The sequence below is a fragment of the Geotrypetes seraphini genome, chromosome 14 (assembly GCF_902459505.1).
Source record: "Geotrypetes seraphini chromosome 14, aGeoSer1.1, whole genome shotgun sequence".
NCBI classification, from domain to species: Eukaryota; Metazoa; Chordata; class Amphibia; order Gymnophiona; family Dermophiidae; genus Geotrypetes; species Geotrypetes seraphini.
Genome location: NC_047097.1, coordinates 52,656,681 through 52,680,991, shown reverse-complemented (window position 1 = coordinate 52,680,991; position 24,311 = coordinate 52,656,681). Strand labels below are relative to the sequence as shown.

The 24,311-nt window shown below is 40.7% G+C and overlaps 1 protein-coding gene across 3 annotated transcripts in view; it reads right to left on the bottom strand.

Moving 5' to 3' along the window:
• Positions 1-24,311, bottom strand: part of LINGO1 (leucine rich repeat and Ig domain containing 1) — a 1,785,251-nt gene that overhangs the window by 411,853 nt on the left and 1,349,087 nt on the right. The window contains exon 5 of one of the 3 annotated variants that reach the window (XR_004536892.1): positions 6,597-7,087. The exons of the other annotated variants lie outside the window; for them this stretch is intronic. The gene's annotated coding sequence lies outside the window, so the exon portion shown is untranslated. Of the gene's footprint in view, positions 1-6,596; positions 7,088-24,311 lie in introns of those variants that run through there. 3 annotated transcript variants of the gene reach the window in all.

Genomic DNA, 24,311 nt, shown 5'->3' with positions numbered 1-24,311 from the left:
CAGAGTGACCTAAGGATTTAAGAGATGGCATCAGAATAGCTATGTTCTCTGAGGTTTGTCCACCTATGGATCCACAAGATATTCTGATATAAGAGAAGAGCCATTGACTAACTGTAGATCCTTGATCCACTCTTTCAGGAATGTGTATTTATTAACATGCATTAGCCTGCCTTAAAAAATGTAATGCCCGATAAATCAATTTAATGTATGTTGATTAGTCTGCATTAAAACATTTCTAACTTGTTTAAAAAAATGTTCAAAAAATGTGTGAAAGAAACCAGTTTTAAATTGTATGCCTGGTTTACTGGGATTTGTATACATAGAGGTCAAGTATCTTACTTGGCTGAAAGACTCTTTCCTCATTCACCACTGAGCCATTTCAAGCCTCACAGAAAAGCCTCTTGAAGCTTCCTCCATTGGATGGCAGATGCTTGTTGTCCATTCGTAGAAGTAATACCTTAACATGTGGTTGAGTTGGTGGAATGCTCTTCCAACTTGAGCTTAAGGGAAAGCTTAATGACTACCGGTAATGTTTTCATAAATTTCTTAAGGCAAGGTTTCATAGGCCTTTGGGGGGAAAGGGGAGGAAACAGTATGAGGAATGGGTCTTATGTTTGTTTTGTGTGTACTACTGTATTTTATATGAGGCAGTAAAAGGGAGGGATAATTTGGATGGCTTTATTTGGTAAATTAATATTTTATTCATTTGTAAATGACAGGGTGTCCTTGGATTATGAGCAGTATATCAAGTAAACCAGTCAATAGTTATAGGGTTCTTTGATGGCAGCAAGTAATCAAGGACAGGCTGACCTAGTCCTGGTTTTAGCTCTATGGTATGCAATGAGAATAAAACCAGGACCAACTCAGCCTGTCTTTGATAGTCTGGTAACCCTAATCCTTTATCAATAATAATAATAATAGTTACTTTCAAGCCACCTTAAGTGGAACTCTTTAAGGAAAGTCCCTCCGGCTCCTTAAACTTATAGAATAATCTATGTTTCTGAAAGTTTCACAATTATACTCACATATAAAGATATCTAATTTATCTGTTCCAGATCACTCAAGGCTTTATAGTCTATCATATCCTCTCTCACTTGTCCAAGCTGAAAAGCCCTAAGCTGTTTAGCTTTTATTCATAGAAGAGCCATTCCATCCCCTTTGTCATTCTGGTTGCCTTTCTTGACTTTATGAAACCTGCTAAATAGAGAGAGGTAGAAGGATAAGTGTAATGTTGCTTCTGGGTGACAGAAGAAAGGTGAAAGACCATCAAACTCTCAGCTTTTCTTATTGACAGAGAGTAGGACAGAATCCAGGACCTAGGGCTCCTTTTTATCAAGTATGCTACAGGGGTTAGCACGTCGGACATTTCATTACGCGCTAACCCCCGTAACACACCAAAAAACTAACGCCTTGTCAATGGAGGTGTTAGCGACTAGCACGGCAGGCGGTTGAACGTGCGGTATTCCGCACGTTAACTGCCTACCGCAGCTTGATAAAAGGAGCCCCTAGTCTCCCAGAAGCCTTATGCTCCCTGTTTTGAGCACTTGGTAGAAAAGAGAAAGAAGACAAAGAAAGGTGATGTACACTAACATGTATTGCCACAGAGAGAGTGAGCATCAGGGGGAAACTTGAACTGATATCCCAACTTGAATTGATATCTCCTAACTTTTTAAGAGTTTTAATCATGTGCTCAACAAAAATTATGAACAAACAAAAACTACCTAAATTACCTAAATGGTAAGCAAAACTGAATCTCCATAAACAGTTTAACTGCTTTTTAAAATGTAAATATTCTTACATACAGTGGGTTTTGTAATATGCAGCAGATCAAGGAGCAAAAGGGGTACTCATGAAGGATAAGGCCATAGCAGAGGGACTGAACGGAATGGAAGAAGATGTAAGAGATCTACCTGAACTGGAAATGGTTTTCAAGGGTGATGTGGTGGAGGAACTGATAGAAATCTTGGTGAATCTGGAAGATGTGCTAAGCCAAATTGATAAGTTAAAGAGTGATAAATCACCTGGACTGGATGGTATACATCCCACGGTACTGAAAGAACTCAAGCATGAAATTGCTGATCTGCTGTTGGTGATCTATAACTGTTGCTAAAATTGTCTGTAGTACCTGAAGATTGGAGGTACTACAGACTTTACTTTACTTTACTTTAATTTTTAACTTTACTTTACTTTACTTTAATTTTTTATAAGGGTTCCAGGGGAGATCCGGGAAATTACAGACTGGTAAACCCAACTTCAGTATCTGGCAAAATAGTGAAAACAATTATAAAAAATAAAATTGTGGAACACATAAACCATAATAATAAAAACAAGTGGAATTGTCCAATAAGAAAGGTGCAACAAATAAAATTGTCTTTCAACTCATCTGGACAATCAGGTTATTCTTTATTCTTCCAAAAATACTCGACCCGACATGTACATGTTTCGGCCCTACGGCCTGCGTCAGGAGTCTATAGGTAATGTATAAAATCATATAAACACATATAAAACCATATCAACACTATGATAATAAAATATATAATAGTAAAATATTAAACACATTCTAAATCTTAAAAACATTAGAAAAGAAACAGCAATTAGTATATAAAAATATCATTAACCAATGCAAAATAACATATACTTTAATAAGTCAAACATAAAAATTAATACATAAATACAAAATAGTAAATAACTAATATCGTGTGAATTTATCATATAAATATCATATAGGACAGAGTCAGCATGGGTTCAGCAAAGGAAGGTCTTGCCTCACCAATTTGCTTGACTTCTTTGACAATGTGAATAAACATGGATAAAGTTGAGCTGCTTGATGTGGTTTATCTTGATTTTCAGAAAGCTTTTGACAAAGGTCCTCATGAGAGGCTCCTGTGAAAATTAGAGTCATGGGATAGGCAATAGTGTTCAGTTGTGGATTAGGAATTGGTTTATTGGATAGAAAACATAGGGTAGGGTTAAATAGTCATTTTTCTCAGTGGAGGAGGGTAAATAGTGGAGTGGTTCAGGGATCTGTACTGGGACCAGTATTATTTAATGTATTTATAAATGATCTGGAAATCGGAACGATAAGTGAGGTGATTAAATTTGCAGATAACACACTAAGGGCTCCTTTTACGAAGGTACACTAGCGGTTTTAGCGTGCGCTACATTGCCGCACATGCTACACGCTAATGCCTCCATAGAGCTGGCATTAGTATTTTCCATGTAGCGCGTGCTAAAAACGCTAGCGCACCTTCGTAAAAAGAGCCCTAAATTGTTCAAAGTTGTTAAAACACAAGCAGACTCTGAAAAATTGCAGGCAGACCTTAGGAAATTGGAAGAGTGAGCATCCAAAAGGCAGATGAAATTTCATGTCAAATGCAAAGTGGGAAGAATAACCCAAATCATTATCACCAGATGCTGGGGTCCATCTTAGGGTTCAGCGCCCAAGAAAAAAAATCTGGGTGTCACTGTAAACAATATACTGAAATCTTTCACCCAATGTGCAGCAGCAGCAAAAGCAAACAAGCTAGGAATTATTAGATCAGGGATATGGTAAACAAGATTAAGAATGTTATAATGCCTCTTTATTGCTCCATGGTACAACATCACCTTGAGTATTGTGTTCAGTTCTGGTCATTGTATCACAAAAAAGATATAGCAGAATTAGAAAGGGTTCAAAGGAGAGCAACCAAGTTGATAAAGAGGTTAGGACTCTTCAGCTTGGAAAAGAGATTGAAGTCTACAAAATCCTGAGTGGTGTAGAACAGGTACAGTGGATTGATTTTTCACTCCATTAAAAATTACAAAGACTAGGGGGACACTTGAATAAGTTAAAGGGAAATACTTTTAAAACCAATAGGAAAAAATATTTTTTCACTCAGAAAATAGTTAAGCTCTGGGACACATTGCCAGAGGATATGGTAAGAGAATTGTTAATGTAGCTGGGGTTTTTTTTTTTTTTTTTAACGTTTGGACAAGTTCCTGGAGGAAAAGTCCATAGTCTGCTATTGAGACAGACGGCTTGCCTTGGGATCAGTAGCATGGAATGTTGCTACTATTTGGGATTTTTTTGCCAGGTACTTATGACCTGGATTAGCCACTGTGAAGACAGGATAGGATACTAGGAGCTCCTTTTACTAAGCTGCATTACCATTTTTAGCACGCACTTCAGATTAGCGCACGTTAACCCCGCGCTATGTGGAAAAACTAACACTAGCTCAATGGAGACATTAGAGTCTAGCACGCGCTGAAACCGCTAGCGTAGCCTAGTAAAAGGAGCCCTAGGTAGATGGACCATTTGTCTGCTATAGAATGGCTATTCTTTGTTAACTTACACCAATTTTCTGAAAAGTAAACCATTTGCTTTAATTTCTTTCTTATACAGATATTTAGTGCCACTGGCCCCACTCTTTGGAATGTCCTCCCATGTTCCTTTGATAAATTTAAACCAAATCTGAAAACTTTTCTTTTTAGAGCTGCTTATCAAACATAAACTTCTTCCTATTCACTCAGTAAGAGGAATTTATGCCAGGAAACTCTGACCTCTGCTAGACTACCAATGTGCTTTCCTTTTACAAAATGTATTTCTTTTCCTTTTCATAAAAATCATATTATTCTAAACCCTGTAAAGCTTCTGAAGGGCAGTAAATCCAATATTAATAAACTCAAAACGTGAGAAGTAAGATTATAAACATTAATTTATGTTATACCTACAATAAAAATACAGGCAATATCAACATTATTGCTTTTTAATGTAGCATCAGGATTCCTTTAAAAGAACAGTTTTCTACAGCTGAAAACAGTTCAGGTAAGAAACCTTGCTGCCTCCAAGTATCAAGCATCAAACATCATTAAGAAAAACCAGAACATTCAAATATTCAGAACATTTTAAACAGTGTATGAAAAGATGAGATACTCTATGAGGTTTCTTCACATTTTGGTGCTTTGTAGGGTGGCCAGCTGGATCCATATTTGAGTGATAGATTTTAGCCTGCCTTGAGTTTATCCCCATTGCATGCTGGGGCTTGTAGTTCTGATTTCTCAACTATATTCCCTAGGATAGGCAAAATTATACATCCCTGCATGCAATCAGATAAACTCAGGACTGCAGAGATGTACATATGGCAAAACATTTAGGTCTGTTTTGCCTTTTTTCCCCTTTGATTTCACCCTAGGCACCATTGACTCCCAATATACGTGTTATAATAATGAAGTTACATGATTCTACTTGAGTCCTCCAAGCAACAACCTATCAGAATTTTGGATCTTTGGAAGCTGGTCCATGAACAACCAAACAGCACAAAATTGCAGTAATCTAACTGGGCCACTACTAGACAGCACCAACCCCCCCCCCCCTTTTACTAAGCCATGATAGAGGTTTCCACCATGGCCCAAAGTGCTAAATGCTTCGACGCCACTCCAGTTTTCATAGAAATTCGATGAGCTTCGGAGCATTTAGTGCTCTGGGCCATGGTATCTAGGCTGCCTCCCAGAGTCTGAATATTGGCTCCAGAAACCAATTTCTTTTCTTCTCACCAACATTGCTAATAATCAAAAAAGGTCCAAAGTACTCATTAAAGGCCCCTTTTACAAAGTTGCGGTAGCAAGTATCAGCACGGCAAAAAGGAATGCCCAATCATCTGAGTTTTCCATTATCTGGATTGCTCTTTGCTGAGGTTAGTCCAGATAATTGGGGTCCTACTGTATAAGGAATTACAATAATCTAAAGAAGACAAAATCACCATCTGCACCATCAACCTAAAATGGTCTTGAAGAAAATATCAGACTGATTTCAACGGCATAAGTTTAAAGAAACTCATTTGCAATATATTGTTGATTTAAGGTTCCGTGCTCAAGCAAAAATTGGGAAACATCTCTAGAACCCTAGAGGTAGCCTCAATCTTCATAGATATTCCATCTATAAAGGACACTGTTTGGGGAATCAAGTCTTGGTTTAGGTTAACTCAGAAAAATTTGATTTTATCTGCATTCAATTTACAATGAACAATTAACCCCACCCCACCACCCACTAATCAACGCTTTTTAACTGGCCAGAAATGGCACTGACTGGTTAAATAAAACTTAGCCAGTTAAATCCAATATCCAGCCAGTTAAATCCAAACATTCAGTGCAAGATAAGTGGTTATCTCCACTGAATATTTGTGGTTAGCAGCTACAGGTTAACCAGCTGTATTGAGCGATAACTGGCAATTTTCAGCATTGAGGGCTAAGTTTAGCTGCCAAATCCAACTAAGGTAAACAGAAGTCTTATCTTTGTTCGCTATAAACGTAACCAGTCAGTGCTGAATATTGACTTAGGGCCCTTTTATCAAGCTGCGCTAGGGGTTTTTAGTGTGAGCTGACGCAGTAAATGCTGACACTTATAGAATTCCTATGAGCGTCAGAGCTCTTACCTCACCAGACCATCCTAAAAACCTCTAGAAAACCTGATAAAAGAGGGGGAGGGTGTTTAACCAGTTAACCTTTTAGTAGCCCAATACCCTCCCCCCCCCCCAGATATTCAATGCCAGTCACCAGAAACAGCCCAGAATTAACTATCCATGGTCAGTGCCGACCGCAGGAGTTATCCAGGCTGCTTCATGCGGTGTGAATAATGACCCCCCAAATCCAATTTCTATTCTTCTCAACATTACTAATAACCAAAAAAGAGAAAGATGAATTAAATTCAATATGATGAACTAAGCAAAAAAATGCCTTCAAGATATGAAAGAATTATCTATTATTAAAAACGACTGTGTCCTTTTATAAAGCTGTAGTAGCGAGTATCGGCATGGCAAATGCCGAGAATTGGCGCAATTAGATCCGGTGGACGGGCTGACACGGCAGGGGCACTGCCAGGAGCAGCGCGGCAGCTCAGTTTCACAGTTACCGTAAAGAATACCAGAATCCTCATGAGGGGTCACACAAAGGATCCTTTGGCCTAGCCCTATAGCAAGCACTGCCAGCAAGAAAACCATTCCTCTGCTCAGCTGTGTGGGAAGGCTTTCTCACAGCATCTGGCTTCTTGATTCTGGAGCCATCAGGAGGCAGGGCTCATCGCTGCTGGAAAAATCCGTGCTGTAATCAGTAACTGCGGAGAGGCAGAGGAAACAAAATGAGGGTAGCAAAGATGTCTCCTCACCCAGCTAAGCCTGGCACAATAGCCTTTCCGGAGGGTATATATCATCATCCTTTATTAGGGATACAACACATACATTATAATAAGATGCAGTGAGCTGATGCATGCACTACAATTTTATGTAAATTATTGATTGACTTTTATACATTTTTAATGAGCACTTTATTTGACCAGTGATTATAATGCCTAGCCATGGAAGATGGCAGTATAATCACTGCGGAGAGTAGTTATAATGGCACTGAGGTATTTCGTGCTCATTGTACTTTTTTCACACAAATTATGTATTTACAATTGATCACAGTGCATTATTGTACAACTACATTGCCACCATAGTCAAACATCTATTCAAACACCCCATTTATAACTCTTGATTCCCGTTACAATATACACAAAGCTGAAAGTTGTCCACAGAGAAATAAAACTCCACCTCAAATTTACAAAGTCTCCAGGAGGCATTAAATAAAAAAAGCTGACTATAATGGAGGACAGCGGAGCCCTTGGGGTAACCCCTGCTGAAGGTAACACCACTGAGAGCTTCTCAACTTAGGCAGCACATTGAGGATGATCACTCAAGTAGAAAAAGAAACAAAGCGATACCTGATCATGCACATTCCTAGCTTCCACATTCATTACAACAATATCCCATGGTGAATAGTATCAAAGATGGCGGAAAAGTCCAGCTAGACACACAGGAAATCAAATCCTTGATTTGTTTGCCTTCCGATAACTCTCAACCTTCACTAACAACACCATCTCAGCACTCTAACTCATTGGTTCCCAACCTTGTCCTGGAGGACTACCAGGCCCAGTCGGGTTTTCAGGATAGCCCTAATGAATATACATGAGCGATATCTGCATATAATGGAGGCGCCAGGCATACAAATCTGCTCCATGCATATTCATTGGGGCTGAAAACCTGAAAACCCGACTGGTCTGGTGGTCCTCCAGGACAGGGTTTGGAACCACCGCTCTAACTAGCCTGAAAACCAGAATACCTTAATTTCCTCCAAAAAGCTCACAAGCTGTGCAAGAAAAGCTGTCATCATTATCTAATCTAATCTAATCCTTAGGTTTGTATACCGCATCATCTCCACGTTCGTAGAGCTCGACGCGGTTTACAGTAGGAGAAATAGGAAGGAACTACAACAGAGGGTTAGAGGTAGAAGTGTGAAGAAAATTTAGAGGACTTGGGATGCCAAGATATAAGAGTTTCCTTGATTCCTAAGTTGGAGGGAGACTTACATTTTTTGAGAAAAGCCAGGTTTTCAGATGTTTGCGGAAAACTTGGAGAGAGCTCAAGTTCCGAAGAGGGGAGGTAAGGTTGTTCCAGAGCTCAGTGATTTTGAAGTGGAGGGATGTCCCTAGCTTTCCTGTGTGGGAAATGCCTTTTAGCGAGGGGAAGGATAGTTTTAATTTGTGGGAGGATCTGGTGGTATTAGGGTTTGAGGAATTCCAAGAAAGAGGAATAAAGGGAGGGAGGATACCATATAGGATTTTGAAAGTTAAACAGGCGCATTTATAGTGGACCCTGGCGATTATCGGAAGCCAGTGGAGCTAGGCCAGGAGCGGGGAGACATGGTCAAATTTACTTTTAGCGAAGATGAGCTTGGCCGCGACATTCTGAAACCGTTGGAGTCTGTGGAGGTTTTTCTTAGTTAGGCTTAAGTAGATACAGTTATCTGATTGGAAATTGACCAACAGGTCACCAACTGCTCGTATATACCTCCTATTCCTTCTTAATAAAAGGGGTAACTATTCTTTTTTTCAGAATAAAAGGAATATACAATTCCTTAAAGGACTAATTCATCAATCTGATCACATAACATGGCCAGCATCCTTAGGGGAAGTGGTCCAATTGGCAGGCTGCAGAGTTTAACCCTGGTAAAATTTTTTCCTCTTCCCATGGATCCTTTGGTAGAACAGGTCTACAGGCTCTCACATGTTCATACCCTAAGGTCTTCAATTCATCAATTTATATCTTGCATCCAACCACTTATAAGACTCAATTGAGACACAAGTAGGGAATCTCAGAAAGCCACCTGTCTGATACAGCACAGAGTGGCAGCACTCTTCACTGGCTCACCCAATCGTGCATTATTCGAGTCATGATCTTTTTTTTGTCTTTTATACTTTATGCGTTTTTTTAATATTTATATTTCTTTACTATTCATTTGATTTGATTTGTGCTGGCAATCCAATACATTAATTAAATAGAATAAAATGTCTCTTCTAATTCATTAGCAATTAAATTTATAATTCATTTCCCCTAGCTTCAATGTCGCTGTTACACTGTACCCCACCCTAAGGTAGCATACACTCACTCAAATTTCTAACTTCATGTTATCCGATCCACTAACTCACCAGTCAAATCCACCAGTCCCTTCCTGAGCAGCTGTGCCCTCAACAGCAAAGCACATCTTAAACAACCGCAGAGATTGATTAGTCACCTGCTGGAGGGTCTCATTTATATAATCACATTTCGCTTCTCTCATCATCGGATGATACTGTTGATGCAGATCCATACAATGTGCTTAGAGAAAATTACTGCAATCATGAGATATTCCTCATTCACTACTGACTAAGTTGTTATGCAGCTGGTAAAAAAAAAAAAAAAGTCTCATTTTACTCGATCCATATTTTCTTAACATGGTTGACAATAGCTTCTCACAAGACCTTTTTCCTAGTGTGTGAAAGGGAGCTACCATTCATCATTTTCTCAAAAAAATTGACCCTTGGTCCTACTATTCTTTTATAGTAGTGGCGCACTCAATTGTTAACCTAGTATTTAGTTGGAAGATTACAGAAAAAGTGTCTCTACATCTACTAAAGTTTTTTTCAACAAAACCATTGCATTTCATCCTAAACAATTTGGTTATCATCAGGGAACAGCATTGACACTTGTTGCAATGTGAAATGAAACACACGGCACATTTCAAAATGAGTATTGGTTTTTGACTTGGTGGACCATTATCTTCAGTTCACTAGACACGGAAATTGGTATCAGTGACTCAGTGCTAAGATAGTTCCATTCATTTCTAAGATGGACTTTTTCTTAGATGATCACATTTTTCTCCGATTCATATATTTTGATACACGATGTCCCCTCAAAGTCTATCCTTGCCCCAATGCAATTCAGCCTCTTTCTGTCTCATCTCACTGCCTTAATCCAAGACTTTGGTACAAGCATTTATCTATACTGTCCACAGACAAAATCCAACTTCATTTACACATTTCTAGCCCACAATTAGACCTTCCAGAAATTTCTGTCCTTCAGAATCTTGATTGTTGCCTTGAAGCTGTCACTCACTGGTTACTTCTTTACGAATTAATATCCAAACCACAAAAGGAATTCCTATGAAAAATAAAGCCAGTTCTTCCTTCGCACCATCAATTAGTGGCACTCAAATCTCACTTCAACATAGAAACAGGATGGCAGATAAAGGCCATCTGCAGTAACCATTATCTCTTTCTCTCTCTGAGAGATCCCACGTGCCTATCCCACGCCATCTTGAATTCAGACACAGTCTCTGTCTCCACCACTTCTTCTGGGAGACTGTTCCACACATCTACCACCCTTTCTGTAAAAAAGTATGTTCATTGATTACTCCGGAGCCTATCACATCACAAAGAGCAGCGTGGGTTTGAATACCACTGAGTATTGACCCCTCTGTATTCAGAGAAAGGAGCAGGAGGAGCTGTTTGCTGCTAGGTTAGTTGGGCCCAAAAATGTATAAAGCAAGAGAAATAGAAGCAGAAGGAGAAAAGATTGTAGGGAAATTTAAAAGACAGAGAAGCAGATGATATAGATGGGCTGACAGGATAGGCCATATGGTCTTTGTCTGCTGTCATTTTCATTGCTTGTTTGTGTCTATGACGAAGGTGAGAGTATCAACATATTTCTTAAATTATGGATTCTCCCTGAGATTTCTTTTCTTCGAGGTAAGTACCTATAAATCCAAAATGTTAATTATCTGAAATCTGAAATTATCAGAAGCAATTGAGGAAATATTTATAAACTATAATTTATAAATCTTTCCTTAATTGCTTCTGAAAATTTCAGCTGAAAGCAGTGCAACATGCCGAAAGTGAAAAACTATCAAAGTATCAACTGCAAGAGACAAGATTTTGGACCAACTATTTTGAGGCCCTCGGTATTATAAAGAATCTATATGGAAAACTTGTGCCTTAAGTGTCCGGCGGTCACGTCCGCAACTTCCTTCAGCTCTCACCTCCTCTAGCACTGGACACATGCGCAAGCTGCACTGCCTCCAGTGGTTACCTTACGTTCTGGAACATTTCCCACCTCCCTGCTGTAACATCACGCAAGCGCTTTCCTGCGTCTGTACGCAATTGTCCTCTCCACTCCACCTCACAATCGTGTACAGAGCGCAGGAAAGCGCTTGCGTGAGGTCGCAGCAGGGAGGCGGGCAACGTTCCAGAACGCGACCGCTGGATACTTAAGGCACAAGTTTTCCCATAAAGAATCATTCTTTATAATACCGAGGGCCTCAAAATAGTTGGTTCAAAATCTTGTCTCTTGCAGTTGATAGTTTGATAGTTTTTCACTTTCTGCATGTTGCACTGCTTTCAGCTGTGTATGCAAAACTATCTCATACATATTAATTGAAATATTCTGAAAACCTGACCTGTTTGAGGACTCAATGCCTGATGTCCTGCATCATCCCTATGCTAGCATATACAGGGTTTGGGCAGGGTACCAGAGAGTAAACAAAGAAACATAGAAATAGACGGCAGATAAGGGCCACGGCCCATCCAGTCTGCCCACCCTAATGACCCTCCCCTACCTTTACCTTGTGAATAGATCCCACGTGTCGATCCCATTTGGCCTTAAAATCAGGCACACTGCTGGCCTCAATCACCTGAAGTGGAAGACTATTCCAGTGATCAACCACCCTTTCAGTAAAAAAGAACTTCCTGGTGTCACCTCGCAGTTTCCCGCCCCTGATTTTCCACGGATGCCCTCTTGTTGCCGTGGGACCCTTGAAAAAGAAGACATCTTCCTCTGCCTCGATGCGGCCCGTGAGATATTTGAACGTCTCGATCATGTCTCCCCTCTCTCTGCGCTCCTCAAGCGAGTATAGCTGTAATTTTTCTAACCGTTCATCGTACGGGAGATCCTTGAATCCCGAGACCATCCGGGTGGCCATTCTCTGAACCGATTCCATCCTCAGCACATCCTTGCGATAATGCGGCCTCCAGAATTGCACACAGTATTCCAGGTGGGGCCTCACCATGGATCTATACAATGGCATAATGACCTCCGGCTTACGGCTGACGAAACCCCTGCGTATGCAACCCATGATTTGTCTTGCCGTGGATGAAGCTTTCTCCACTTGATTGGCAGCCTTCATGTCCTCACTGACGATCACCCCTAAGTCTCGCTCTGCTACCGTTCCTGTTAGGATCTCACCATTAAGGGTATAAGTCCTGCATGGATTTTGGCTACCCAGGTGCATAACTTTGCATTTTTTGGCATTGAAACTGAGTTGCCAGGTCCTAGACCAGTGCTCCAGTAGGAGTAGATCGTGCATCATATTGTCGGGCATCGAGTTTTTGTCCGTTGTGCTTTTGCCCACTACATTGCTTAGCTTGGCGTCATCGGCGAATAATGTTATTTTACCTCGGAGCCCTTCTGCCAAGTCACTTATGAAGATATTGAATAGGATCGGGCCCAAGACCGAGCCTTGGGGCACTCCACTGATCACCTCTGTCATTTCAGAGGGGGTTCACCTACCTCCAAGCCAGTTCCCTGCTGCTGGACAGTGGTGAGAGGAGAAATGCCGCTGAATGAGTGGTGGGTGGGAGAGGAAAAGAGAATACTGCTAGATAAAGAATGAAGAGTAAGAAATGGAGGAAAGGAGAAGTGGAGAAATGGAAGTTTACAAGCATTGGGCAACCAATTTGGATGAGACAGTGGGATTTGCTTGATTATACCTTTCCTTTTGTAAGATGGCCTAATTTTTGTTCTTTCTTTTGTTTGCTGCTTCTTAGTTGTACCTTGATGTAGTTTCTTTGTCTTTATCTACCGTACACTTCTTTTTTTTTCTTCATCTCTCTTTGGGAATCGATTTTTCTTAGATATTTAGGGCTCCTTTTACTAAGCTGCGCTAGTGGTTTTAGCACGCGCTGCCCCCTCCCTCGCGCTACGCATGAAAACTAACGCCAGATCATTGGTGGGGTTGGCGTCTAGCACGTGCGCTAAAACCGCTAGCGCAGCTTAGTAAAAGGAGCCCTTAATGCGACAAATGATATTAAACATAACCAACACAGCACGATGAACAAATTCCATGCATTTGGTTCAAGAAAAAAACCCTATATTAACAATATATTTTTATCATTTAATAATTTGTTTTCTGAGGTACTTTCGCTAGATTGTGAGCCACAGTTAGGGAATTTCCAAGTACCTAATTTTTACTTTTATTTTTATTTTATTGTAACCCGTTCTGGGCTCTTGGGAGGACGGGCTATAAAAATGAACAAATAAATAAATAAAGTGGATTGGAGGAAAAAAAGGAGGAGGGGCATGGTGGGGGTGGGGGCATGAGAAGGGGAATACTGTGCTGGACCTGGTCAAATTGTGGTTGTCATAGAGCAGAGGTGTCAAAGTCCCTCCTTGAGGGACGCAATCCAGTCGGGTTTTCAGGATTTCCCCCAATGAATATGCATGAGATCTATTTGCATGCACTGCTTTCATTGTATGCTAATAGATCTCATGTATATTCATTGGGGAAATCCTGAAAACCCGACTGGATTGTGGCCCTCGAGGAGGGACTTTGACACCCCTGTCATAGAGGGATGATGGTAGTGATGGTGAAGGGTATTGGATATGGTCATGGTGCTGAGTGATATGATGAGTGGTCAATGGCGGGTGAAGTGAATAATGTTGAAGATGGTGCTGAGGGGTGATAATGTCTGTTGTTAGACTTTCTCTCTTCTGCCTCTTCTCTCCCACAGTCCTAGTCTTTTTTTTCTTTTCTTTAACTCTTTCTTATTTTTACATCAGTTCCAAAATCTTTTTCTCTCTCATATTAAACTAGGGCTGTTATTTTAATTCATTTTATGGTAATTTTGCCTTTTCCGAGTGAGATTTCAAGTACTTGAGACTAAATATTAACAATTATCAGCATTCATTGTCAACTGATTGACGGGGCTCCTTACATTATATTCTTGAATTGGGGTTTGATTGCTCAAACAATCAAACCCCAATTGTGCGCGACCAGCTATCAATTATCCATCAATTAATGGCTTCCAATTGAGGGAAGGGGGTGGGAGGTTGGCATATAAAATAGCTCATTGAATAATCCCTTGTGAATTAGAGAAATCATCTCAACAGCAAAAACCAGAAAGAAGTATTATTAAAGGAAAGAAAATGCCTGAACTGCCTAAAGCTATTTGAGGTTCTGTTCTGAATTCTTCACTTAAAGGAGTGGCGGAGTAGCCTTGAGCGCCGGGCTTGACGTCCAAGATTGTCTGATTCAAATCCCACTGCTGCTTCTTGAGATCTTTGGCAAATCAGGAGAGTGTGGCGCAGTGGTTAAAGCCTTAGCACCCTGAGGTTGTGGGTTCAAATCCACGCTGCTCCTTGTGACCCTGGGCAAGTCACTTAATGCCCCCCATTGCCCCAGGTACATTAGATAGATTGTGAACCCGCCAGGCAGACAAGGAAAAATGTTTGACTACCTGAATAAATTCATGTAAACTGTAGAGAAAATTAAATAATTTAAATTAGATTGTGAGCCTGACACGGAAATACTTGGATGTAACTCAGCTTGAGCTACTACTGAAGAAGGTGTGAGCAAAATCCACATAAATAGTAATAGCAGCACAGCAAATATTTTTATAAATAGTGATCGGTTGTCAATAGCTGATAATGCACATTGTTTCCCGATGGGGTTATCAGGCTGATGGCATGGTTGCGCTTGCAGCCCGCCTAGTGGTCTGTGTACAATCCACCAGAAAGTAGAGACGCCGCTTTGTTCAGGTCAGCTGAATTGTGAGAGAGCTGAAATGTCAATATGGAGTTCTATTTGCTAGAGGAAGGTCTTACACTTCCCCCTCCCCATTCGCAGTTTCCACACTCGTGGTTTCATATATTCACAATTTTTTTACCCCCTCCTCCCCATAGTTTACCATGTTCCCGCCTCTCTCCAGCCTTCCTCCCAGCACCCCGGCCTTACCTGGTGGTCTAGCAGGCTTTCGGGGCAGGAGCGATCTTCCTTCGCTCCTGCCCCGTGTAGATCGCCAATAGGAAATGGCTGCCGTGAGCTCCCGTCGTAGTCTCGAGAGACTACGGGACCTCACGGCAGTCATTTCCTATTGGCGATATCGGATTAACCAAATTTAATCTGAAGAGGCTACAACTTATTCAGAACACTGCGGCCAAATTAATTTTTGGAAGACATAAATATGATCATGCCTCTCCATTGTTGAGGTTACTTCATTGGCTTCCTATTTACTAGCAAATTCAATTTAAGTGTGCCAATGTAATTTTTAAAATTTTACACGGACCTTCTGTTGTTATCTTTCTATCTATAAAATTAATAAAAATATTTTGAACGAAAAAAAATTTTACATGTCATTTTTTCCGCCTTTATTACCTCTATCATTTAACTCTCTTCGGTTTCACACTACCAGGAATACACATACATTTAAATTGCTCTTCCCTTCTGTTAAAGGGATTAAAACCCTAGGGAAATTCCCACACTCCTTAGCCTATGCCTTGGTAAAAGTTTGGAACGATCTTCGCTCGATTATCAGAATGTCATTATCTCTATCACTTTTTAGGAAAAATCTGAAAACGTATCTTTTTCAGAGATTCTTAACTGAGGACTGATCCAATTTATTAAAAATTTCTCATTATTGTTTTATATTATATTCGTTTAAATCTTTGTTAACCGGCTCGAGTCCTTGCTGGAATGGTCCGGTATATAAGATGAAAATTAGATTATTCGCAGATTCACCATATTCATGATGGTTTTTTAATAGATAACAGCGAATAACTTATGAAAAAGTTATTCGCGGTTTTTCTGTATTTGTGGGTCTGCTAGTCCCCTATTACAGCAAATATGGAGGGAGAAGTGTACATTAGTTTGCAAATGGAGGAAGGGAAATTTTAAAAAATGAAGGAATGTCATCTTGAAGCTGGAACTTTAGATCATTTATTGTTTTATTGTCCATTCATTAGGGCTTTTTGGGAGTCTATTTGGGATCAAATAAATTGTTTGTTAGAGAACCATGTAGCATTGTCATATGACACAATTTTATTTGGCCTGACTATGAGAGCTAAATGTCAAATATCTGCTAATAATAACAAGCTTTTATTGATATTAACAGGAGTTGCCATCCAACAAATAACACATAATTGGAAGGACTGTAGAAGACTGAATTATTGTTTTTGGTGGTCTTCAGTTTGTCATGTGTATAAAATGGAAAGAGCGTTGGCTGTTCAAAAAGGTTATTATAATAAATTTAAGGATGTGTGGGGACCATTATTAAATTATAGTAATGAATAAGTTACACTTTCCCCCAATCTTAATACACATGTGGATTTGGGAGGGGGGATTTCTTGTTTTTCCATTAAGAATATATAGATGATTGTCGTAAGATATTATTTTCATGTGGTATATATTAGTTGTATATGAATTTGGGAGGGGGGTGGGGGTTAAATCTTCTTGGTGTATGATATTGAAAATTTTTCAAGTGATGTATTATATTTGGTTGATATTTACTGTATACTTGATGTAAGTTAAAAAATGAATAAAGAAATTAAAAAAAAAGAAGTTCCTTGAGAGAACCCTCTCATTTCAAGCTGCTAAAAAAAAAAGAAGGAATGGGGGGGGGGGGGGGGAGGGGAGGGTATTGAGCTTTCAATGAAGGTCAGAAAAAAGTAAATAAGATTCCAAGTTTACTAAGATTTCCACAAGGCTTCAAATTCCCCAATCCTGCATTTTTTGTTGTTGTTGCTTTTATGGTGGTCTCCAACCAGTTTTTTTTGTGTGTGTGTGTTTCCAGCTTTCTATTTTTGGCTTCAAAGCTTAGCACACTAGGTCAAAATTCAATTACAGTTAAACAGACCTTTTCCTCTCCATGTTGAAGAAACAGACCTATGTTACACACTTTGCCGTGATTTCTTGTGGCAAGGTGAACTCAAATTGCTGTGATGCCCTAGATAGAAATAAAACTTGGGCGGGTGGAGATCTTTTGAAATAGTGAAATAATACTTTAAGGAATGCTTTGGCTGGGGCTGCAATTTCACCCAGATGCCTGCAATTACCTTTCCAGTACAAAACAATCAAGCAATATAATGCACTATGATTTTACAGCTTAACAGAAACACCAGGGGCATGTAAACTGCAAGAGCATACCTTGTATTAGTAATAACAGCTTATGAAGTGTGCCGAGAAGAGCTGAGGCCCATCTTCCCATTTTCTCCCCTTTCACTGTCTGCTCGGGATCTATGGTTTGCTCAAAATTTACTCCCCTTTTCTATTTCAACAAGCAGTACTTTCACCCAGATCTGGTTACGTTACTTTTTTTTTTTTTATACAGTATATTTATTTATTGTGAACTGCAACAAAGAAGTAACAACCAGTATACAATACATAGATGACCAGTATGAATATAGAAATAGACAATGGAGGATGAGAAGTACAGCGTCAGCATCTATGAGACAAACATGGTGTTTTTTTTTTGTTGCACAGAAGTTTTGTATTGTTAGATTATAATAGTTAGTTCAAAATCTAACAGGTGCTGGGACTGTCATTTAGACATAGGGACACTGGATCATCTGTTAGTCGTCCTTTGATACTTAACTTTTAGAAATCTCTATGGGGACGTATTAATTTGATTCTGGAGACTGCGGTTCTGCTGTCGTATGAAGCGGTAATCTGTGGGACATTGTTATCTCCTACACCTCCAATAGATAGACATAAAAGCAGGTTACTTGGTATAATGACTGGGTAGCCATGAAAATGGTTACTAAAAATTGGAAGAATTTTGACAGATTAAATTACACTTTTTGGTGGAATTTATTATGCCTGTGTTATAAATACGAGAAAATGAATCTGAACTAATGGGTAATAAGTTGTTTAAACTGACGTGGGGTCCATTGACCAATTTTATCAATCTTAATTAAATAGTTTATTTCCTTATTTCCCTTATTTTATTAAATAGTTTATTCCCTTTATCAATCTTAATTAAATAGGTTTGATTTGCACATGTATCTCAAACAGTGTGCCGAGGCACGCTAGTGTGCCTCCTGAGATTCTGAGGGTGCCGTCGCACACTGAGGAGGAAAAGAGGCGCCTGCCAGCTGACTTCTCTATGCGATACAGCGCCAGCGCTGCCCGATTCACCGAAGGTCTGCATGTTTCTCCCTTCTCTCTAGCGTCCTCCGGCTTCCCCCTTGGCCTCCCGGTCTCACCTTTAAAGCTAATTACAGCAGCCTACAGAGGATCGCTGGTAAGTAGAATGATTTTATATAGTGATTGAAATGCGTTTGTTAGTTTTGAGAATTTATATCTGCTGTGTATATTGTGTGTATATGAAAAATGAATGGAAAAACTTGCATTATAATTAGTAAAGGGGATGGGATCTGGGGCAGAGCTTGGGTGGGCCTAGGGAGGTCTGTGGTTGGGGTACTCAGCTGATATTTGTTAGACTTAGGGGTACTTAGCTGGCGCCACTGCCTCTCCTCTCCGGCCATCTTCCCTGCTGGCACCCCCTATTGGCGTCTCAGGACCCATCTGGAGGGCCTCTGCACAGGCGTGGATGTTGACGGGATGTCATCAGGCCGACGTCTGCGCACTTCTGGGTGCCTCAAGCCATGGCCACTACCTTTAGTGTGCCCCGACTTGAGAAAGTTTGAGAGACACCGGGCTAGAGGCTTGGGAATGGAAAGAAGACAAGTGTTGATTGGTTTGAGATATGCTTCAAGGCTCCAATCAAAATCCAGCTTGAGAAAAGACTAGTTGGAGGCATTATGGCAGCCTTAATTGTATTTTGGTTGGCAGGATGTTTCTTTGTCCCTCGTCACATTGTTCGGGTAGATGGCTTGGGTAGTCACACCATTGTACAGGAGACCATTCCCTTTGGGAAGGTAGTCATTGAGGTCTCTGAGAGGTGGATTCACTGTGAATGAAAGGGGTGAGACCGGTTCATATACATTCAGGGAACCGGCAAGGTTTGGCGATACCACAGACTTTGCCTTGGGGATCAGGGGTTCATCAAGGGTGGGGTAGTTGTGATGCGATTCGTTTGGTACCATCTAACCAACAATGTTAGATCTTTGTTACGACAATAACATACAAAAGTGGGATTGAATCTTCTCCACCTATCCCCCCTAGAAACACTCTACACTTACGCCGACGATATCCTGGTCCTCATCGAGATCGACGCGAACCTCACCAATCTCGCAGCTAACATTTCTTCTTGCATAACCAAACTTCAATCCTGGGCTCACACTGTACAAATGAAATTGAACGAGTCCAAAACTAAACTACTTTGGCTCGGCCCTAAACTTGATCAATTACCCACTTCCATCCCACTGCCCACAGGCTCCTCTCTACAGCTGGAATTCTCTAGCAAAGTTCTGGGCATCACCATAGATTCATCATTATCCTTCAACGACCACCTCAACTCCCTGATAAAAAAATGCTTTTGCAGCCTTCACATGCTGAGGAAAGTGAGATCTTGCTTCCACGAAAAACACTTTGCCGTCCTCGTACAATCCATTATCCTCTCCAGATTGGATTATTGCAATTCCATTTACCTAAACTTAACAAAGAAAAGCCTCCACAGACTCCAACTAATCCAGAACACCGCGGCCAAACTTATCTTCTCAAAAAGTAAATTTGACCATGTCACACCGCTCCTATCCAAACTCCACTGGCTTCCCGTTATTTCCAGGGTCTACTTTAAATGTGCCTGCCTAACCTTCAAGATCCTCCACGGTATCCTTCCTCCTTTTATCCCTCTATCCTGGAATTCCTCAAATCCAACCTCCACTAGATCCACTCAAAAATTAAAACTATCCTACCCCTCCTTAAAAGGCATCTCCCTTGTTGGTCAACTTGGCTCTTCCCTCCCTTTCAGAATCACTCAGCTCTGGAACAGTCTCCCTTCCCCTCTCCGCAATTTGAGCCCCCTTCTACCATTCCGTAAGCATCTGAAGACCTGGCTCTTCTCCAGAACGTAACCCCGTCCCGCTCCTGGCACTCTCACACCAACCTCTCTTCTCTCATACTTATATAATTCCACTGGAGTTCCGTTCCTTCCCTAACCATGTAAACCGTGTCGAGCTCCATCTGCGGAGATGATGCGGTATATAAACCCAAGATTTAGATTAGATTAGATTAGATTTGAAATTGTTCACATTTGGGAAATGATTTGGAAGTTATACAATGAAGTAAGCTGTGATCGGTTTTTGTCACATACCAATGATTTGTCTTTATTTTAGACTGTGCAAGGGATTGGGAATGCAGATGCCAAAGTTATGTGTACCTTCTTACCTAGGCCCCCAGGGCCCTAGGAGAGTTTTCTCTGACCTTACTAGAGCATGAAATTTGCTGTTCCACTTGCTCAAGTCCCTCCACAAATTACCTCCTAAGAGACCACTTTATTTTGCTAGCTCTGAGACACTGACCCTGCCTTTTTATTTTTATTGCAAACTGGGTGCGGAAAATCCCTATTTGTTTCTCATTCTCTGTCTTCTAGTCTTTACTGAACTGCTTTTGTCAGTAATTTGTTCAGTTGCCTTGTTTCTTTATCCTTATGCTTTTCTCTTTCATTGTTTCTTTCAATCATTGCTAATCTCTCTCTCACACATTTTAATGTATATAATCTCTGTATTGCAAAAGATGGTAGTTCAATGAAATATAGCCAGGAGCAGGGAGCACATTAGAGTGCTTTCTATGGGAAGATGCTTTTGGAGAACATCTGCCGTCGTTTCTGATTAATATCCATCTTTTTCTCATCTGGCCTTCAAGTTGGGAAATGTTTGGGCGAACTTTGGTCTCTGGCAGTCCAGTCTGGTGTGTCATTGCATGGAAAATGTATTTCCCTTTTAATATGACCCTGTCACCTTTGCTGCAGACTCTTTCTGATCTATTTCTTGTGGTTTCATGTTTCAATTTCAAAGAGCGCTTCTTCTCCCCTCTTCCTTTTTATCTTATGGATTTTTCCCTGATAATGTTAGAATTTTCTGTACACCTGAGAAAAAGAGCGAGCATTTATTTATTTAAATTATTTAGGGACCTTTTTTTTTTTTTTACAAAGGTGCTAGAAAAATTGGCCTTAGCATGCCCATATGTGGTGTGCAAAGGCCATTTCATCCCGCAGCCAGAAAATAGCCAATTTCCAGCATCAATTGCCACATACTAATGTTTAAATACAAGGTTACAGTCGTATATATAAAAAAAATACAAAAAAAATGTACTATATATTTAGGGCTCCTTTTACTAAGCTGCGATAGCAGTTTTAGCGGCATGCTTTGCGTGTGCTAAATTACCCCGCGCGCTAGATGATAACGCCAGCATTGAGCTGGTGTTAGTCCTAGCCATGTAGCGTGGGTTTAGCACGCGTGGCATTTCTGCGTGTGGTAAAACACTATCGCAGCTTAGTAAAAGGAGCCCTTAGTTTAGCAGAAAAACCACGAGTAGGTCGCAAATTTATACTTTTTTTTTCTATGATTATTTCTGCCATTATATCTTCTTTTTTTTTTCTTTTGTGTTCCTACCATATGTGTTCTTCCCTAAATGTTTCTTCTCTTTCTTTAAAGATTGTAGTTCATCCCCCTTGCCTTTTGTACCAGTTATGTATTAGAACAGGGCTGTCCAACCTGCGGCCCCGTGAAGTATTTTGTGCGGCCCCGGTCGAGGGCGATGCGGTGTTTTCCTCTGCTGCCCCCAGGTGTTTACCATCTTGCCGGCTCCCTCCTCTGTCTTGCTGCAGCGTTTACGCATTTGTGCGGCCCCAGAAACATTTTTTTTCAGCCAATGCGGCCCAGGGAAGCCGAAAGGTTGGACACCCCTGTATTAGAACATATATAATTTGTATTCTATTGTACAAAAACGTTTTGCTTTGATCTCCTTTTTTTAAAAAATGTTATACGCATTGAAGTATATGATATTGCGTAGATAACAAACCTTAATAAAACCTGAAACTTGAAACATTCATACCAAATCGAAGCAAAAAAGACAGAAAAGTAATAAGTATTAAAAAAACGGAGAAAAACAGACCTCATACACAGTACCCTAAGCCACCCGTATCATCACTGGTCCCGCAACCATATTGAGGGGTGCCATTTCTGCTTGGTGACAGCGCTCGGCGAGAGTAATATCAAGTAAACTACATAGTTGTTTCCCCCTGAAGTAGCCTTGAGAGGGCGAAACAGAAGCACTTTCTGTCAGGACTATTCTGGACTATTAGATGAAGAAACTACTTCTGCTTCGAGAGGAGAGTTTTTCCAAGATAAGTTTAGCAAAGCCTTCACATGCTTCAATATGAAATTGAAATAACTTTTTGCTCCTAGCTGTAGTCATTACACAATTGTTTTATGCAGAATTAACCCTTTGCTCATACACGGTGGTGAATATGACAGAAAATGAATTTTGAAAAATAAGCCTATGAAATAAATATATTTGTACAGAGTTTTTTTCACACCAGCGATGATACGTGGTGGCTTAGGGTACTGTGTATGAGGTCTGTTTTTCTCTGTTTTTTTTGTACTTATTACTTTTCTGTCTTTTTTGCTTTGATTTGGTATGAATGTGGTTTTTCTGCTAAACTAAATATACAGTACGCTGAATCAGACGCTGTACCTTTCTCAGCATAACCTCTGACACGTTCCCTCCTGAAACAATCATTAAATGGATCAGGACTTTACACCATATCTCATCAACCTGATGATTACAAAGCTTCCAATGAGATGCCAAAGGCGTCTCTTCCTTACCCAATCTTAAATTGCTGAGATGCTGAACTATACAGTATTTCATCTTCCTTTGAGTCTGTCCGAGATACCACTCACCACAAGGGCATAGTATTCCGTAGACCACCTGGCTGGTCTCACAATTAGAAAAAGATCTTAAATGGAATTCCTTCTCACTACCTGGGATCAATACCCTATCTGTTTCCAACGCATACCTGCAATATACACACCCATTACGCCAATAGTGGCCATGATGGGGGGCTCTCTTCATTTTCCCCTTGCTTTGAATTGGACAAAATTTCCATTAGATTCATGCCACGGTTATAGGCAAACCGGGGCAAATCTACCAACTGGGGCTGTAAATGCAATACAGGCCAGTAGCAGCAAATAGTTTTTCTAATTTGCTGAGCCTGATGCGAGTATCTCATTGTAAACTTTGTAATCATCAGGTTGATGAGATATGGTTTAGAGTCCTGATCCATGTAATTCTTGTTTCAGGAAGCAACGTGTCAGATCATATTAAGATAAGATACAGGAAGAGGAAAAAGATTGTGTTTAGGCACTCCCTGGTGCAGCCCTTCAAAAAGGTAAGGGGGGGGGGGGTTAGCGACAGGAGGGAGTGGGCGTCCCTCAGGCCACTCTTCACTTGGGGGTGTTGGGGGTTCTGGAAGGCTGGTGGCAGGAGGGAGTGGGCTGGTGGGCATCCCTCCTGCCACTCTTTGCTGGGGGTAGTATTGGGGGGGTTCAGGGGGTTGGTGGCAGGAAGGAGTGGGCTTCCCTCCTGCCACTCTTCACTTGGGGGTGTTGGTGGTTCTGGAAGGCTGGTGGCAGGAGGGAGTGAGCATCCCTCCTGCCACTCTTTGCTGGTGGTGGTACTGGGGGGTTCAGGGGGTTGGTGGCAGGAGGGAGTGGGCATCCCTCTTGCCACTTTTTGCTTGGGGGAGGAGTCAGAGGTTTGGGAGGGCCGCAGGCAGAATGGAGTGGACATAATTTGAAAGAAAATACTAATAATTGGGTGATAGGCACCTATATTCTTAGGCGCAATTCTACATATGATAGGAGCCTATCCTATGGTACCTGATGATGCCTAAGTCTAAAGTAGGTGTGTTTAGGGACGGAGAAGGACTTAGGTGCCATAAGGCGTGATTCTCTAAAGTACTTAGGCACCTATATTGTAGGCTTTTAAAAACCTGATCACATTTTAGGCGCTAAGTGTGCGATTGCCATGAT